Genomic DNA, 19,184 nt, shown 5'->3' with positions numbered 1-19,184 from the left:
AGACGATTGATACTAATGAGAGAGATAAAGGAGACAATGGAGAAACGTTCAAAATGTTAATGAGAGAGGAGGGAGATAACGGAAAAGAAACACAATTCAGAATATTGACAGACCGGTTGCTTTGAACCTAAACTGTTTGAAGTTTGATGGACAGGCGATACCCCAGCAGGGGGATAAAAAGAACAGGTTCGCTAAGGCACGGGACACACCACGAGATCACGAGATAATGAGACCCTGGAAGAGCGGTGTGCCCCCACAAGTTGGTGAGTGTTTGGAGGTCCGGTTCGCGGGAACTGACCATAGACTCACAGGGTGAAAAGGTACGATCGGTGGGAACCTGGTGTGTGTGTCCACCCTTGCCTGGGTGCCAGGTTCACCGCGGAAGAACGGTCGTATCCGGAACGGAGGGGTCACAGTCGGTGACCACAGCGGGATAGAAGACATAAAAGGGTCCGCCCAAAACCAACTGCGAAGAACATCAAAGGTCTGCTTGAAACAAAATTTGCATCTCTCTCTCTCTCTCTCTCTCTCCAACGGCACAACAGCGATCACTGCGAACTGTACTAAGCTGAACTGAACTCTACGTCACTTAAGACTGATCATTTTACCCCTAGACTGCGATAGAGCTTGGATGATTCCTATTACCCTAGTTCTGTGTACATGTGTGTTTTATCATTGCTAACCCAATGCATTTATATCCTTACGATTAGAGTACTGTGTTACTTATTTCTTTAATAAAACTTTATTAGATCCTAGTAATCCAGACTCCAACGAGCGTTCAATTTCTGCTGGTTTGGCAACCCAGTTACGGGGTACGTAACACTTTTAAAAACCAGCATAATTTAATTCTCTGAAAGACTTTCTTCAGATTATTGTTTATGGGACTATTCTCTGTTTCCTCCCATTGATTGACGGAAGGGGTTGGTGCTCGCCCGTGACTTGGTCAAGTGTTCGATTATACTGTGTGGTGATTGGATTTAAAACACAGGGTAACGACTAGAGCTGTTACTTGGGGTCACTGTGGTCTGGCAGCAGTAAAGTGGCCAGGAAACTGATGATGGTGCCACACATCTTAATACTACTCTGAGTAACACCAGCTGCGGCTCTTATCGATCAATTTGAGAATTTCCATTATTGTGTTATGTAGAAGTAATATTTCACCACTGCTTGTCCTGGTAAAGCAGGTTCCTACGGGGAAGACCGATTGTTTACTCTGTCAGTGGTCAATCCGTTCTAGTTCTCCCATAATGTTCCCAGTTCAGTGTAGTGGTTCGATTTTTACCAATTTTGTTTTCTTGTTAACAAGAACGACGATATTTGAACAATTTGCATGAAATATTCACTTTTCTTTACAACACTTCACAATGACTTTCCTTCACTCGCAAGGTCAGAAGGAAATGTGTTGGCTGATGTTCAGCATCTTTCGCAGCCGCTAGATAACGAAGCAGTACACACCCAAAATCCGGACTATTTTTAGGTCTGGGCCAGTAGGTGGCAAGTAACACTCAACAAATGTCAGACAATAACAGTATTCGGCAAGAGGAAATCCAACATGCCTCTCCTATATGTAATGGCATTGTGAATAGAAAATAGACAATGGACAATAGGTGCAGGAGTAGGCCAATCAGTCCTTTAAGCCAGCACCACCATTCACTGTGATCATGACTGATCATCCACAATCAGTACCCTTTTCCTGCCTTCTCCCCATATCCCTTGACTCTGCTATCTTTAAGAGCTCTATCTAACTCTTTCTTGAAAGAATCCAAAGAATTGGCCTCCACTGCCTTCTGAGGCAGAGCATTCCACAGAACCACAAACCTCTGTGTGAAAAAGCTTTTCCTCATCTCCGTTCTAAATGGTCTACCCCTTATTCTTAAACTGTGGCCTCTGGTTCTGGACTCCCCCAACATCGGGAATATGTTTCCTGCCTCTAGCGTGTCCAATCCCTTAATAATCTTATATGTTTCAATCAGATCCCTTCTCATCCTTCTAAATTCCAGTGTATACAAGCCCAGTCGCTCCAATCTCTCAACATATGACAGTCCCGCCATCCCGGGAATTAACCTCGTGAACCTCCGCTGCACTCCCTCAATAGCAAGAATGTCCTTCCTCAAATTTGGAGACCAAAACTGTACACAATACTCCAGGTGTGGTCACACCAGGGCCCTGTACAACTGCAGAAGGATCTTTTTGCTCCTATACTCAACTCCCCTGGTTATGAAGGCCGACATGCCATTAACTTTCTTCACTGCATGCTTACTTTCAGTGACTGATGAACAAGGACACCCAGATCTCGTTGTACTTCTCCTTTTCCGAAATTGACACCATTCAGATAGTAATCTGCCTTCCTGTTATTGCCACCAAAGTAGATAACCTCACATTTATCCACATTAAGCTGCATGTTCCATGCATCTGCCCACTCACCCAACCTGTCCAAGTCACCCTGCATTCTCATAACATTCTTCTCACATTTCACACTGCCACCCAGCTTTGTGTCATCGGCCAATTTGCTAATGTAGGGAATCCTTCATTCTGGATTTGCTCTTCTAGGGAACGTATGAGCTGTATGAAGAAGAAGAATTACACCCGATTCTGAGGGGAACAAATACCCTTGCGGGCTGGTTTGCTGGACCTGTTGAGATGGAGTTATAGGGCTGAGGGTGGCGCAGTTGGTATACAAGTATATACAGTGTGCAGTGATACTATGAGGAAGGACAAGCAAACGATAGGGCAAAATTTCAGTCAGTGGGATAACATGGGGGCAAAATTGAAAAGCCTGATGAATACAGGACTGAAGATGTTACATTTGAATGCATGCACTATATGGTACAAGGTAGATGATGTTGCAGTGCAGTTAGGGATTGGCAGGGATGACATTGTGGGCATCACTGAGATGTTGTTGAAAGAAGATCATAGTTGGGAGCTTAACATCCAAGAATACACATTGTATTGAAGAGACAGGGTAGGGAGCAGAGGGGGTGGCTCTGTTGGTATAAAATTAAATCAAATCCTTAGAAAGAGGTGACATAGGATCAGAAATTGTAGAGTTCTTGTGGGTAGAGTTAAGAAACTGCAAGGGTTAAAAACACTGATGGGACTCCAAACCATAGCCAGGATGTCAGCTACAAATTACAACGGGAGATAGGAAAGATATGTAAAAAGTTCAAAGTTACTGTCATCACGGGAGGGGGGATTTCAATGTGCAGATAGATTGAGAAAATCAGGTTGGTGCTGGATCCCAAGCGAAGGAATTTGTAGATGCCTATGAGATGGCTTTTTAGAACAACTTGTAGTTGAGCCCACTAGGGGATCAGCTATTCCAAATTAGATGTTGTGTAATAAAGTAGATTTGATTTGGGAGCTTAAGATGAAGGAACACTTAGGAGGCAGTGATAATAATAGAATTCACCCTGCAGTTTGAGGATGAGAGGCTAAAGTCAGATTTATCAGTATTACAGTGGAGTGAAAGGAATTACAGAGGCATGAGAGAGGAGTTGGCCAAAATTGATTGGAAGGGGACACTAGCAGGGATGATATCAAAATAGCAATGGCTGAAGTTTCTGGGAGCAATTCGGAAGGCACAAGATAGATACATCACAAAGGTGAAAAAGTATTCTAATAGGCAGATGATGCAGCTGTGGCTGACAATGAAGGTCAAAGACAGCATAACAGCCAGAAAGGGCATATAAAAGAGCAAAAATTAGTGGGAAGTTAGAGGACTGGGAAGCTTTTAAAAACCAACAGAAGGCAACTCACACACACAAAATGCTGGAGGAACTCAGCAGACCAGGCAGCATCTACGGAAAAGTACAGTTGATGTTTTGGGCTGAGACCCTTCAGCAGGACTGGAGAAAAAAAGCTGAGGAGTAAATTTAAAAGGTGGGAAAGGGAAGAGAGAAACACAAGGTGATAGGTGAAACCTGGAGGAGGAGGGATGAAGCAAAGAGTTGGGAAGTTGATTGGTGAAAGAGATAAAGGGCTGGAGAAGGGGGAGTCTAATAGAAGAGGACAGAAGACCATGGAAAAAATGAAGGGGTAGGAGCACCAGAGGGAGGTGATGGGCAGGCAAGGAGATAAGGTGAGAGAAGGAAAAGGGGTGGGGAATGGTGAAGTGGGGGGGGGCATTACTGGAAGTTCGAGTAATTGATGTTCATGCCATCAGGTTGGAGGCTACCCACATGGAATATAAGGTGTTCCTCCTCCAAACTAAGTGTGGCCTCATCTCAACAGTGGAGGAGGCCATGGATAGACATTTTGGAATGGGAGTGGGAAGTGGAATTGAAATGGGTGGCCGCTGGAAGATCCTGCTTTTTCTGGCGGACGGAACATAGGTGCTCAGCAAAGCGTCTCCCAATCTACATCGGGTGTCACTGATATACAGGAGGCCACACTGGAAGCACCAGACATGGTAGATGACCCCACCAGACTCGCAGGTGAAGTGTCACCTCACCTGGAAGGACTGTTTAAGGCCATGAATGTTATTAAGGGAGGAGGAGTAACACTCGTTCCGGTTGCGAGGATAGGTGCCAGGAGGGAGGTCAGTGGGGAGGGACGAATGGACAAGGGAGTCGCATAGGGAGTGATCCCTGCGGAAAGCAGGAAGTGGGGGCAAAGGGAAAGATGTGCTTGGTGATGGGATACCAATGGGAATGGCGGAAGTTGCGGTGCATTATGTGCTGGACGCTGCGGCTGATGGGGACAAGAGGAACCCTATCCCTGGTAGGGTGGCGAGAGGATGGGGTAAGAGGACACGTGTGTGAAATGGAACAGGGCAGTGTTGACGGTTGAGGAAGGGAAGCTCCTTTCTTTGAAAAAACAGGACATCTCCTTCGTTCTGGAATGAAAAGCATCCTGTTGCACAGATGGAGGAACTGAGAAGGGGATGGCACTTTTACAAGTAACACAGTGGGAGAACAAAAGGCAACTAAAAAGCCATAGGGAGAGAAAAGTTGAAATATGAAGGTCAATAATATGAAAGAGGATACCAAAGGTATTTTCAGATCTCTAAAGAGTAAAAAAGGGGCAAGAGTGGATATTGGACTGCTAGAAAATGACGCTGGAGTAGTAATGGGGGACAAAGAAATGGCAGACTAATTTAATTAGTATTTTGAGTCAGTCATACCTGTGGAAGACATAGCAATATACCAGAAATTCGAGAGTTTCAGGGTGCAGAAGTGAGTGCGGTTGCTATTACTAAAATAAAGGTGCTTAGAAAGCTGAAAGATCTTAGCTTTCTGAAAGAGGCAGCTGAAATGATTTTGGAGGCATTAGTAATGATCCTTCAAGAATCACTAGGTTCTGGAGGACTGGAAAATTTCAAATGTCACTCCATTCTTTAAGAAGGGAGGGAGGCAAAAGACGGGAAATTATAAGACAGTTATAATTTCAGTGGTTGGGAAGCTGTTGGAGTCCATGTTTAAGGATGAAGTTTCAGGATACTTGATAGGCCAAAGTCAGCATGGAGAATCTTGCCTGAAAAGTCCATTGGAATTCCTTGAGGAAATAATCGGCAGGGTAGACAAAGTGGATGTTGTTTGCTTGGGTTTTCCCAAGGCCTTGACTAGGTGCTGCACTTAAAGCTGCTTAACAAGAAAGATAGTAGCATAGATAGAAGACTGGCTGACTGGCGGGAGTCAAAAAGTGGGAATAAATGGGGCATTTTCTGGTTGGCTGCCGGTGACTAGTGGTGTTCTGCAGATGTCCCTGTTGGAATCACCTCATACTTCAATGATTTGGGTGACCGAATTAATGGCTTTGTGGCCAAACTTGCAGACAAGGTGGAGGGGCAGGTAGTGTTGAGGAAGCAGGGAGTCTGCAGAAAGACTTGGACAGATTGGTAGAATGGAAAAAGAAGTGGCAGATTGAAAATAGTTTAGGGATGTGTATGGTCATGCACTATGGTAGAAGGAATATTTCCTAAACGGTGAAAATTACACAATCAGAGGTGCAAAGGGCGCCCTTGGGCGGATTTCCTAAAGGCCAACTTGCAGATTGTGCTGGTGGAAGGAAAGCAAAGGCAATGTTAGCATTCACTTCAAGGGGACTAGAATATAAAAGCAAGGATGTAATGCTGAGGCTTTATAAGGCACCAATAAGACCTCACCTCACCTGGAGTATTGTGAGCAGTTTTGGGCCCCTTATCAAGGAAAAGATGTGCTGACATTGGAGAGGGTTCAGACAGGGCTCTCAAGTGTGAGACTGGGGATGAAAGGGTTAACGTATGGGAGACATTTGATGGTTCTGCACCTGTATTTGCTGGAATTTAGGAGAATGAAAGGAGGGGATCTATTAAAACCTATAGAATATTGAAAAGCCTAGATAGAATGGATGTTTCCCATAACGGGGGAGCATAGAACCAGAGGGCACAGCCTCAGAGTAGAGCGACATCCATTTAGAACAGAGATGAGGAGGAATTTCTTTAGCCAGAGGGTGGTGAATCTGTGGAATTCATTCCTACATGTGATTGTGGGGGCCAAGTCATTGGGTATATTTAAAGTGGAAGCTGATGGGTCCTTGATTGGTCAGGATGTCAAAGGTTAGGGGAGAAGGCAGGAGAATGGAGCTGAGAGGAATAATTGTATTGTGCTATAGGTTTTCTATGTTTCTATTAAATCAGCCATGGTAGAATGGCAGAGTAGACTTGATCAGCCAAATAGCTTAATTCTGCTCCTATATGTTCTAAATACTCCCTCAGATCCCCTCTAAGCTGCTAACCTATACTCTCTTAGACAACACCAAGAGAAAAAAGTATTTTACTATCTATCCTATTTATCTCCCTCATCATTTTAGATACTTCTATCAGGTCAGCTCTCAGCCTCCTCTGCTTCATATCAGAATTAAGCCAGCCTAGCCAATCTCTCCTTCTAACTGAAATGCTCTAATCCAGGCAACATCCTGATGAATCCACATCATCTCCCCTCCAAAAGGAAGGGTATATCCATTATGGCACACCAAGATCATTAATTATGGTTTTAATTTCCTTACCTAATAAAAAGGTATACTTGATGCAGAGAGCAGTGAAGGTGCACAGGACTCGGTCCTGGGATGGTTGATCTAGATGTGAAACATACAAAATTACTGGATATCTAAACAGGGAAGTTGTAGGTGGGATCATTCGTTGGAATCTACAGTTAGGGCCACAGTTCATAATAAAAGCTACGCTGTTATTATGGAAACAGGCAGATTTGGAATTCTGTGCCCCTGAAGGATGTGGGGCTGAGCTAAGATTGCTTGGAAAGTAGAAACTTACTAATTTCTAGATTTATCAGGAAGTCAGACATGTGTGGTACAAGATCAGCTATAACTGTGCTGAATTTTCAGATTTGAGGGCCTCAGACAATCTGCAGAGGAACTCAGTAGGTCATGCAGCATCTGTGGAAGGTAAGTTTGACATTTTGAGTTGAAATCATACATTGGGGAGGGGGCAGGGATGGTGTTTTCCTCCAACAGATTGTCTGTTGCTCCAGATTTCAGTGTTTAGTCTCTTGTATCTGCATTTGAGGGTCTGTTCCTGATTCTATCTATGTAATGATTTGATCTGTATAAGCTTTTCACTGTATCTTGGTACATGACAATAATAAACCTACACCAATCTGTGAATGTTGTATATTTAAGATTGTACGACTGCTGGCAAATCCTGCAGCAGCTGCACCCCTAGTCTGGAAACCTGCTCCCAAGAGGTTAGAGGGAGATGGATTCAGAACAAAAATGGAGAATAGATCTTCTGAATCCACTCCCCACGATCAAACTCCTTTCCTGAGACTCAAGACCAGGAACTGAATCGAGACCATAGAACAAGAGGAACTGGATCAGGCTTAAAATAAATGATCGTTCAGTCTTTTTTTAAAAAATAATCTTGTCCTAGTTTCCAACTGCCTATAAAGTAAATTTAGTTAGACTTCGGGATCAGTTTATCTGTGCTACCAGCTAAGCTAGTTGAAATTGTTCTACTGTATTCCCCACCAGGAAGAGACTGTAATGGTAACACTGTTAAAGGTGCTGTGTACATACATCTATTGATGCTCCTGGACACATCTTCAGTGATGTTCCTGGAATCATCGGGTGTTTCGGGTCTTTCAACATCATACAACCTGCTCCAGGTGACCAGCTGGGGTTGATCAGACCCCAGCTTGTGTCCAGATGGCTATTCCCCATCAGGAAGAGATTGTAATAATAACACTGTTAAGGGTCATAAATTGTAATGGGAAGTTCTCTATTAATTTTAATCTGTAATAAATGGTTCATCAGAACACCAGCTCATGGTTTACAATTCATAGTATTCAAAAATTGCTGAACTCGGCTGTGGGTTGGGGTTGCTCAGCTTTGAGGCCAACAACCTCCCAAAGGTAATCAACAATACACAGGATGACTACAATGCATCTTCCATACAACAGAATTAATCCTCTATTTGTAAGGCACTGGGGAGTATAATTCATTTGGCCACAAATATTATCTGCAAAGAAACAGACAAAAATACAGGAAATAAACACTGGTGCACCCTTGAAACACGGGTCCTTTATTGCTGTTAGTTCTGTACAGAGGTGAAATCAGAGCAATTGAGCTGCTCCAGGGATCATTCTACATATCAGCGATTCATGCAATTCTTATCCCTTCTCTCTGAAATGCATAGTTTAATGCAAGCTGCCTCATGCATCTAGAAAACATATAGCACTGGTATTCCATTAAAAAAAAATCAAATAACAAATTTAGACAGCAGAATGTTTTATAAACCCAGTGAAACACAGCTTTTATTGAACAGACACATTTGAGGACTGAGGCAGCGTGCTCCAATATAGCACTTGATCACACCAGCTCGAATCAGGCACTACACATGACTTGTACAAAGGGAAACCTGGGACTGAATGTAGTCAGCTGGCTGCGCTTTAAGCTTTATGTGGACAGCTGCATCAAGCACCAGGTTACCATCAGTGAAGCTTCCCATCCCGACTTTTGAACAGATCAACTTGTAGCAGACGTCGCTGATGGGCATTTGCAAACACACCAGCAATTACCTCAGAAGGGATGTTTAAAAAAATAATAAAATGCATTGTTTCTAACAAAATATTAATCCGGACAGATTACACGTCCTAAAATATGGAAGAGGCACTTCTAAATATATTGAGTAATTAAACAGGAGCTGATGCAGCGGTTTAGAGCCCCAGGAAACTATAGACTAGTGCAGAGTAATGATTCACACTAAAGGAGAAACCAAAAATTGAATTATCAGTGAATAAAAAAAATTGGACATTTATGGGAAAATACTAACTTTTCCACGTGGCTGAACCTGCTGAGTATTTCCAGTCTTTTCTGTTTCCATAATGAAGTCAGCACAAATTCAACCTGAAACCTTCCTCAACCAAAAATATCAAAATGGACAAGGAATATATATCTGTAATTAATTTAGATTTCAGCAATAGCCGTAATGGATTAATAAGAAAGAGGACAGGTGACAGAATCAATAGGTCTAGCTGCTTCCAGGTGGTGGACGACTGGAGATCAGTGTCAGTCCTCCGGAATGGTTGTGCATAATGATTTATACTTCCGACTTGAAAACAATTTCCAAATTTCCAGATGACACTGAATAAACTGCTGAGGGTTAGTCAATTTTTGAAGAAAAACAAAAAGACCACCTCTAAAGAGTCCTGAAAATAATTAAGGATTTTATTGTAGAGAAAGGAATGGCTCCTCCGGTGAGGAAGGCCAGATGCCTTGTGAAAAGACAGCCACTGAGCACTGAGCACTCACTAAAGGGAAGAGCCAAAAGCCTAATGAGCTAGGACAGCAATGCAAGAATGCCTTCACATACTGGTGTCTCTGTCAGTGGCTATGGTGAGTGCGGGAAATGTACCAGATTTTACCCAATTTCACCAGCTCTGGGAAACCGGGAAACAGGGAGGGAGAAATCCCCACCACTAGAAAAATGGAACCCAGCTAATCCCGCTCCTCAGAGTGAAGGGGGGGGAGACTCATCACCTGGGAAAGCAGAACACCTTTAAATCGCCAGTTAGGGAGAACAGATGCACTATCTGCAGTCTGGGAAAAAGACACAACATACACCCCTCAGTGAGCAGAAGTGTTCTCAACTCCTGATCACGGCTCCTGATCAGCAAGAACGGACAGGGTAGAAGTAGTTGGTGCCCGACTGAGAGGGAGAGCTGTATAAAGACACAAATGCTTGCGAGGCAAAACAAACTGGCAGCTGAATGACCATGGAGGAAGCTGCTGGTAAAATTATACTAAACACAGAACCAGTGCCTGAGTCAGAGCTGGTGCCTCAGCCCCATACAATCACTGTCCTACCAGCTCAATACCTCGCCCTCTCTGTCTCCTGAAACACAATCAGCTTTGCTGGCTGGACAGCAAACAGGATGGTACATCTGCCATACATTTTAATTCCTATTGCTCAGTGTGTTATGCAGTGGACAGGTTTTGTTACAGATTTGGCTATTGTATACGGTACATTTGTGAACATGCAGTTTTGAAGATGTGGCCCCCTTTTCCCCAGGTTCTTATGATCAGTCCAAGGCTCTGCCAGCATCTAGCAGAGATTTTCCACGCGGGCTCCAGCTGCCTGCACTTAAATCGATGTGGCGATGAGCCTCAAACATAATGGACAGCAACCTTTGCTAAACTGGGTGAACACCTGGCTCATGAAGGAGGAGCATTTAGAGTCTAAGAAGTGTGCTGTACTCAGGACTGAACTTCTTGGGATCGCTTGCTCTGGGTCGTATCCATTAAGACCGTTGTCCCACATTTGTCCTTTTCCCAGTTCTGGGACAGGCTCCTCCTGGCGTTGGAGCAATGATTGCCAAGAACCAGCCAAGCATTTAGATCCTTGTCAGCCACAGATATTGCTGCTGAACTTGTACCAGCCAAATATAGAGATATCCCAGTCCTTTTAAAGTCAAGGTTTCCAGGATTAGATGATAGCCTGTACCAGAATAACTCGGTTGAGGTCCGTTTGGTCACTCTACAGCCAGTTCCTTCGGAGGCCTTCCTCTCTTATACCGTACAGCATTACTAACACACATACAACAGTTATTGCTTCTAATGGCAGATACTCTAAAATCATATGGCTTTATTTGCATTTTAGTGTGACTACAATTTGTGCTAAGAGTTTCATTTGCAGTTGAAACCCAGGAGGTATTTAAAAATCTTATTCAAAGCAGAATTGTTTTGCAAAGCACTATTTTTAAAAAAGAAAAGGGACTGTAGGATTAATCTGACCTTTGTGAAGTTAGTCTCAGTTAGCGTGAAGGATGTTTCAAGACAGGGTTGTGTGATTAACTGCTTCAAAGCCTCCAGATGCTCAATAAATGGCACTAAAATCCACCCTCATCACGGCAAAGGATCAAGAACAAGCAAAGTAAATGATGACAAATCAGCATTCTGTGCATGTACGCTGTATTGGAAAACCAGCGTTAAAAGCACTACCAACCAGCCAGCTCGAGGCACAGCTCTCAAAAAAATGTCAAACGTAAAAGGCTGTTTGAGAAACCCTCTTTAAGATCCCTTCATGTGGCAGATTCACCGTCATGGGCAGCTTTCACCTTTTCCCCATTCCAAACTTACTTTAAAAAAAAATCAAGGCCCATTTCCGAGCAAAGGTCTTTTCCTGGGAAGCCCTGCAGAATCCAGTGTCAGGCTGGAAGGTGGTAGGAAACCAATCCGAACCTATGACAGAGCTGCGTGGTAGATGGATTTACTGCTGGACACAGTACTGTGAACTCTACACATAGTGGGTCTCCAAACAACAAGATGTGTGGACAAAGGATAATGTGGTGCCTAAACTTCCCTCATCAGTCACATACCCCTCTCTTCCTTGCACAAACAAGTCACCAAGAGGATGTAATTTTTAGATTTCTTATGCATAAAGTTTTGAAATGTCAGTGGTATTATTTTCAGAAGCTAATTGTTCATATCTGTGTTACACATCACTTTGTTCGTGGACTGGGAAACTGGATGTTCACTTGCTCCAGGTGTTGGGCCAGACACTCCCACCAGCAAGATCACCCCTCCCCCTTCACTCCCAACTCACTAGGTTTTCTGAACATCCACATAAGGAATCATTGCCTTCCCCAAAGCAAGCAGTGGCCTATCTGAACCATCGACATTTCAATGCAAAGCCAAAGCTCAAGAGATGGAGACACTGAAAGAATGGGTATGAGGTCATCCTGAATCCCTCAAACCAGTCTGCTGTTTAAACCTGAATTCTGGTTAGTTCATTAAGCTAAACCCCACTTAAAAAAAAATATTTTCGGTTAAACTGCTCATGGCAAGCTCCGCTAACCTCATGCACTGCCTCTAAGGTTTGGCACTACAGCTGCTACTGAAGCACTAAAGTGGCGTGGAACTATACATCTCCAAATGGAAGACATTGGTGATTTTGTTGTTCTGTTTTTTCTCTTAAAAAAACTCGTCGTGACACATCTTTTCACGTTATAATATTGCACAGCCCGAACTTTTACCTAAATGAATACTAAAAATTAAAAAATAAATGCAAGTCTAAAAGATCTAAAAAAAAATAGGGGTTGGGGAGGGGAAAGGGTAGCACTCTACTCTACCAATACTGCACTATATACAACAGCCAAAATCCTCTCCGGTCCCAATGCGACTATTATAGCTATCAAAGGGCTTGAAATCAACACAGACCAGTTCCAGGAAAGCTCATTTAAAGCAGACTACCCAGACAACCCGCCGTTTGAACCTGACACCCTGCCCCACAGTACACAGCTTGCTTCAAACTGGAGCACGTGACTGAAGAAAGTTTATCTATATATTTATGCATTTCTCCCCCTGCCCCACTGTGGATTAGGGCTGACGTGGTGCTTGGACATCCAGTGGGAATCAAAGTTGCTTACAGTGTTTTGTCAGACACTGAGATCCAAGATGGTGCACACTGGTCTCGGCAGATGTCCTGCACTGCTCGGTCTGAGAGCAGAATCTGAACCCACAGCTCTTGAAACTGAACAGATCTCTTGATTTTGGATGCCAGAATATAGGGAGAACAACTCAAATGGAAGGCACAGATTTCCCTCAAGAATTCAGAAAAGTCTTCGCGGATATCTTGTCTTGGTTAGGAACGACCACCGTTTCTTCCTCTACACACTCATGGCTTTGCCTAACCCACTCTTCCAATGGTCACGAGCTCAGCTCTTACCTTTCCCAGCTCTAATTTTGACTTACATACCAAGCGACAATTGCAGTGTGCCAAAAGGTGTGTGTGAGGAGGGGGGAGGGGGAAAACACAGTGCTCCATAATGTACCAACCAGTCTTTTCACTTGGCACTCGACTGCCTGTCAATTGAGAGACTGCAAGCAGAAAATGCTGCAAACACACAGTCCAAAGGAGAAGAGCCTGCATCTGTGGCAAGAGCACTGATAAAAACTTGCAGTGTGCCTGCAGTATTTTGAGCTACAGCTCTGAAGGGTTTGGGGGAAGTTAATCGACACTCTTACGCTGAAGCAAGGGTGATGGGTATTTCAAAGGGCGGAGGGAGGTTACGTCCCATCTCATTACCAGAGAGCCTCCTCTTTGATCTCATGGGCTAACCTGAACTCGGTGCAATCCTAGACACTCAACTCACAAACTGAGTCAGCGGTCAAATGGCTGCACGCCTGGGAGCTGAAGTTTTCCCAAAAAGGGAGGGAAGTCACCACTGCAAATTTAGCAACAGACAGACAAGGGCCTGTGACTAAATACAAGGGAGACATTGTTCCAGATGCTCGCTGCCCAACTGTCTCTGAAGGAAACGGTGCCGCGGTGCACAACAATGCAAAGCTGCAACAGGTCAGGCGCTAGCCTCTGCCTCCAGTGACCGGGACAGCACACTGAACCTGCCACAGGCCAAGACTGGAACATGATGATGAGACTTTAAATGACCATTCGCATGAAGATCAGTAACTTGAATTTCAGCAGAAGGGCACCTCGAGAACAATTCAGTTCAGCCAGACTAGGTCATTCCTCAGCACAGGCGTGGCGTGGAACTTTGATCTGCCACCTTCTGGCATTAAATCTGGGCAGGCCTGACTTGCAGTAAAAGTAACTCAACGACTAGCACAATTGCTGGATCTCTTCACGAGGTACACAGGAAGGAGTGATTTCAAACAGCAGCACCTTTTCTTTCAATGGTAATGTTGGGGCGGGGGATGGAATGGCGGGGTGCTAGCAGGTCTTCGTGCGGCTCAGAGTCAACGGTGGACACCTCTGTTTCTCAGGGATGGTAATCATGGAGAGAAAGCTGAAGCCAAACGTGGACAGCTGTTAATCCAGGCCTCTTCAGGTCGCACTGTCTCTTACAACCAAAAGAGGAAGAGAAAGGGTGTGTTGATGCAGTGTCTGTCTTGTGACAGCAAATCTGACACCGTCGTTTCAGCCATGAAGGGTTTTGGAGCGCAGATCTCAAACTTCTGGTCCAGTAACAGCAAGGAGTCACCAACCTGAATTCCAAAACAAAAAAAAAATATGCAGGTAACAATCGGTAATGGATTCTGCAACACTTCTGTCCCGCTGACCTCCACAGAAACATAAAGGGGCTACGGGGAGAGCAAAGGCTTCAGGCTTGGGGTGATTGAAGAGTCCAGGGAGAAGGAAATCAGGGTGAGGTGAGCAAGGGTGCGGTGGGGTAGTCAGTGAGGGCTGGGAGGTGACAGGAGCAGGAAGTCGGGGTTAGGAAGTGTATGAATCAGTAGACATGAGGAGGACAGAATATTGGAGCTCAGACAGGGAGTGGCTTACCAGGAGAGAAATGCGGGTCTGGGAGATTGAGAAGGTGGAGGTTGGTGCAGGTCCGGGAGGGGATGGCCTAGGAACGGGGTCAGAGGAGAGTAGCAGTTCAGGAGAGGTTGAGAATGAGGGAGTGGAGGGGGAGAGGGGTGCAGGGTCTAAAGGAGGGGCTGAGGTGGCGGTAGGGAGGGTATCCGGAGGAGGGGGTCCGGGAGGCGGTGGGGAGGGTATCCGGAGGAGGGGGTCCGGGAGGCGGTGGGGAGGGTATCCGGAGGAGGGGGTCCGGGAGGCGGTGGGGAGGGAATCCGGAGGAGGGGGTCCGGGAGGCGGTGGGGAGGGTATCCGGAGGAGGGGGTCCGGGAGGCGGTGGGGAGGGTATCCGGAGGAGGGGGTCCGGGAGGCGGTGGGGAGGGTATCCGGAGGAGGGGGTCCGGGAGGCGGTGGGGAGGGTATCCGGAGGAGGGGGTCCGGGAGGCGGTGGGGAGGGTATCCGGAGGAGGGGGTCCGGGAGGCGGTGGGGAGGGTATCCGGAGGAGGGGGTCCGGGAGGCGGTGGGGAGGGTATCCGGAGGAGGGGGTCCGGGAGGCGGTGGGGAGGGTATCCGGAGGAGGGGGTCCGGGAGGCGGTGGGGAGGGTATCCGGAGGAGGGGGTCCGGGAGGCGGTGGGGAGGGCATCCGGAGGAGGGGGTCCGGGAGGCGGTGGGGAGGGCATCCGGAGGAGGGGGTCCGGGAGGCGGTGGGGAGGGCATCCGGAGGAGGGGGTCCGGGAGGCGGTGGGGAGGGCATCCGGAGGAGGGGGTCCGGGAGGCGGTGGGGAGGGCATCCGGAGGAGGGGGTCCGGGAGGCGGTGGGGAGGGCATCCGGAGGAGGGGGTCCGGGAGGCGGTGGGGAGGGCATCCGGAGGAGGGGGTCCGGGAGGCGGTGGGGAGGGCATCCGGAGGAGGGGGTCCGGGAGGCGGTGGGGAGGGCATCCGGAGGAGGGGGTCCGGGAGGCGGTGGGGAGGGCATCCGGAGGAGGGGGTCCGGGAGGCGGTGGGGAGGGCATCCGGAGGAGGGGGTCCGGGAGGCGGTGGGGAGGGCATCCGGAGGAGGGGGTCCGGGAGGCGGTGGGGAGGGCATCCGGAGGAGGGGGTCCGGGAGGCGGTGGGGAGGGCATCCGGAGGAGGGGGTCCGGGAGGCGGTGGGGAGGGCATCCGGAGGAGGGGGTCCGGGAGGCGGTGGGGAGGGCATCCGGAGGAGGGGGTCCGGGAGGCGGTGGGGAGGGCATCCGGAGGAGGGGGTCCGGGAGGCGGTGGGGAGGGCATCCGGAGGAGGGGGTCCGGGAGGCGGTGGGGAGGGTATCCGGAGGAGGGGGTCCGGGAGGCGGTGGGGAGGGTATCCGGAGGAGGGGGTCCGGGAGGCGGTGGGGAGGGCATCCGGAGGAGGGGGTCCGGGAGGCGGTGGGGAGGGCATCCGGAGGAGGGGGTCCGGGAGGCGGTGGGGAGGGCATCCGGAGGAGGGGGTCCGGGAGGCGGTGGGGAGGGCATCCGGAGGAGGGGGTCCGGGAGGCGGTGGGGAGGGCATCCGGAGGAGGGGGTCCGGGAGGCGGTGGGGAGGGCATCCGGAGGAGGGGGTCCGGGAGGCGGTGGGGAGGGCATCCGGAGGAGGGGGTCCGGGAGGCGGTGGGGAGGGCATCCGGAGGAGGGGGTCCGGGAGGCGGTGGGGAGGGCATCCGGAGGAGGGGGTCCGGGAGGCGGTGGGGAGGGCATCCGGAGGAGGGGGTCCGGGAGGCGGTGGGGAGGGCATCCGGAGGAGGGGGTCCGGGAGGCGGTGGGGAGGGCATCCGGAGGAGGGGGTCCGGGAGGCGGTGGGGAGGGTATCCGGAGGAGGGGGTCCGGGAGGCGGTGGGGAGGGTATCCGGAGGAGGGGGTCCGGGAGGCGGTGGGGAGGGTATCCGGAGGAGGGGGTCCGGGAGGCGGTGGGGAGGGTATCCGGAGGAGGGGGTCCGGGAGGCGGTGGGGAGGGTATCCGGAGGAGGGGGTCCGGGAGGCGGTGGGGAGGGTATCCGGAGGAGGGGGTCCGGGAGGCGGTGGGGAGGGTATCCGGAGGAGGGGGTCCGGGAGGCGGTGGGGAGGGTATCCGGAGGAGGGGGTCCGGGAGGCGGTGGGGAGGGTATCCGGAGGAGGGGGTCCGGGAGGCGGTGGGGAGGGTATCCGGAGGAGGGGGTCCGGGAGGCGGTGGGGAGGGAATCCGGAGGAGGGGGTCCGGGAGGCGGTGGGGAGGGTATCCGGAGGAGGGGGTCCGGGAGGCGGTGGGGAGGGTATCCGGAGGAGGGGGTCCGGGAGGCGGTGGGGAGGGTATCCGGAGGAGGGGGTCCGGGAGGCGGTGGGGAGGGTATCCGGAGGAGGGGGTCCGGGAGGCGGTGGGGAGGGTATCCGGAGGAGGGGGTCCGGGAGGCGGTGGGGAGGGAATCCGGAGGAGGGGGTCCGGGAGGCGGTGGGGAGGGAATCCGGAGGAGGGGGTCCGGGAGGCGGTGGGGAGGGTATCCGGAGGAGGGGGTCCGGGAGGCGGTGGGGAGGGTATCCGGAGGAGGGGGTCCGGGAGGCGGTGGGGAGGGTATCCGGAGGAGGGGGTCCGGGAGGCGGTGGGGAGGGTATCCGGAGGAGGGGGTCCGGGAGGCGGTGGGGAGGGTATCCGGAGGAGGGGGTCCGGGAGGCGGTGGGGAGGGTATCCGGAGGAGGGGGTCCGGGAGGCGGTGGGGAGGGTATCCGGAGGAGGGGGTCCGGGAGGCGGTGGGGAGGGTATCCGGAGGAGGGGGTCCGGGAGGCGGTGGGGAGGGTATCCGGAGGAGGGGGTCCGGGTTAGGGGAGTCGGCTCGGTCACATGACAACTCCACTCCCAGAATGCCGCGCGCGGTGAACGTGCCGCCGACCCTCACCTGCCGCCCCGGGGCCGCGCTCCCGCCGCGGTCCCGAAAGCACTTCCCCGCCGCTCCGCCGTTCGCCATTCCTCCGTCACGGTTCAGCTTCCCGCTCCAGCTGCAGCTTCGCATCTCTTCCCCGCTACCCTTTCGCCGCCATCTTCACCTCTGCTCAACCCGCCCGCCCCCGGATGGGGCGCACGCCCAGGGCGTCTGCGCGCTGCCACCTTCACTCCCATTGGCTGCTGTCCACATCAATCACTCTGTCTTCAGCCATGCCTTGCTCCCATTGGCTGTGACGGTCTTCAGAATCTCATTGGACGAGACTGTTGGCAATGCCTTCAGCTGGGGAACGGCGATAACTCCAGCCGCCAGCGGCCGCTCGCCCCGACCGGCCTGAGGCCCACACCCACACCCGGGAGCCCCGACCGGCCTGAGGCCCACACCCGGACCCGGGAGCCCCGACCGGCCTGAGGCCCACACCCACACCCGGGAGCCCCGACCGGCCTGAGGCCCACACCCGGACCCGGGAGCCCCGACCGGCCTGAGGCCCACACCCACACCCGGGAGCCCCGACCGGCCTGAGGCCCACACCCGGGAGCCCCGACCGGCCTGAGGCCCACACCCACACCCGGGAGCCCCGACCGGCCTGAGGCCCACACCCACACCCGGGAGCCCCGACCGGCCTGAGGCCCACACCCACACCCGGGAGCCCCGACCGGCCTGAGGCCCACACCCGGACCCGGGAGCCCCGACCGGCCTGAGGCCCACACCCACACCCGGGAGCCCCGACCGGCCTGAGGCCCACACCCGGACCCGGCAGCCCCGACCGGCCTGAGGCCCACACCCACACCCGGGAGCCCCGACCGGCCTGAGGCCCACACCCGGACCCGGCAGCCCCGACCGGCCTGAGGCCCACACCCACACCCGGGAGCCCCGACCGGCCTGAGGCCCACACCCGGGAGCCCCGACCGGCCTGAGGCCCACACCCGGACCCGGCAGCCCCGACCGGCCTGAGGCCCACACCCACACCCGGGAGCCCCGACCGGCCTGAGGCCCACACCCACACCCGGGAGCCCCGACCGGCCTGAGGCCCACACCCACACCCGGGAGCCCCGACCGGCCTGAGGCCCACACCCGGACCCGGCAGCCCCGACCGGCCTGAGGCCCACACCCACACCCGGGAGCCCCGACCGGCCTGAGGCCCACACCCACACCCGGGAGCCCCGACCGGCCTGAGGCCCACACCCACACCCGGGAGCCCCGACCGGCCTGAGGCCCACACCCACACCCGGGAGCCCCGACCGGCCTGAGGCCCACACCCACACCCGGGAGCCCCGACCGGCCTGAGGCCCACACCCACACCCGGGAGCCCCGACCGGCCTGAGGCCCACACCCAGACCCGGGAGCCCCGACCGGCCTGAGGCCCACACCCACACCCGGGAGCCCCGACCGGCCTGAGGCCCACACCCAGACCCGGGAGCCCCGACCGGCCTGAGGCCCACACCCGGACCCGGCAGCCCCGACCGGCCTGAGGCCCACACCCGGACCCGGGAGCCC

General features: G+C 51.6%; 1 long non-coding RNA gene across 1 annotated transcript; it reads right to left on the bottom strand.

The window, feature by feature from the left end:
• Window positions 1-8,482: 8,482 nt before the first annotated feature.
• On the bottom strand, window positions 8,483-17,823 carry LOC140200935 (uncharacterized). Its single transcript, XR_011886760.1, has 2 exons — window positions 17,643-17,823; window positions 8,483-14,439 (listed from the first exon to the last, which is right to left on the bottom strand). It is a non-coding gene; the product is annotated as an uncharacterized lncRNA (long non-coding RNA).
• Between the last annotated feature and the right edge of the window lie 1,361 nt (window positions 17,824-19,184).

Source organism: Mobula birostris, chromosome 1 (genome assembly GCF_030028105.1).
Source record: "Mobula birostris isolate sMobBir1 chromosome 1, sMobBir1.hap1, whole genome shotgun sequence".
Lineage (NCBI taxonomy): Eukaryota > Metazoa > Chordata > Chondrichthyes > Myliobatiformes > Myliobatidae > Mobula > Mobula birostris.
Note: the sequence above shows the minus strand (reverse complement) of the source record. Positions and strands in the feature narration are given on the sequence as shown.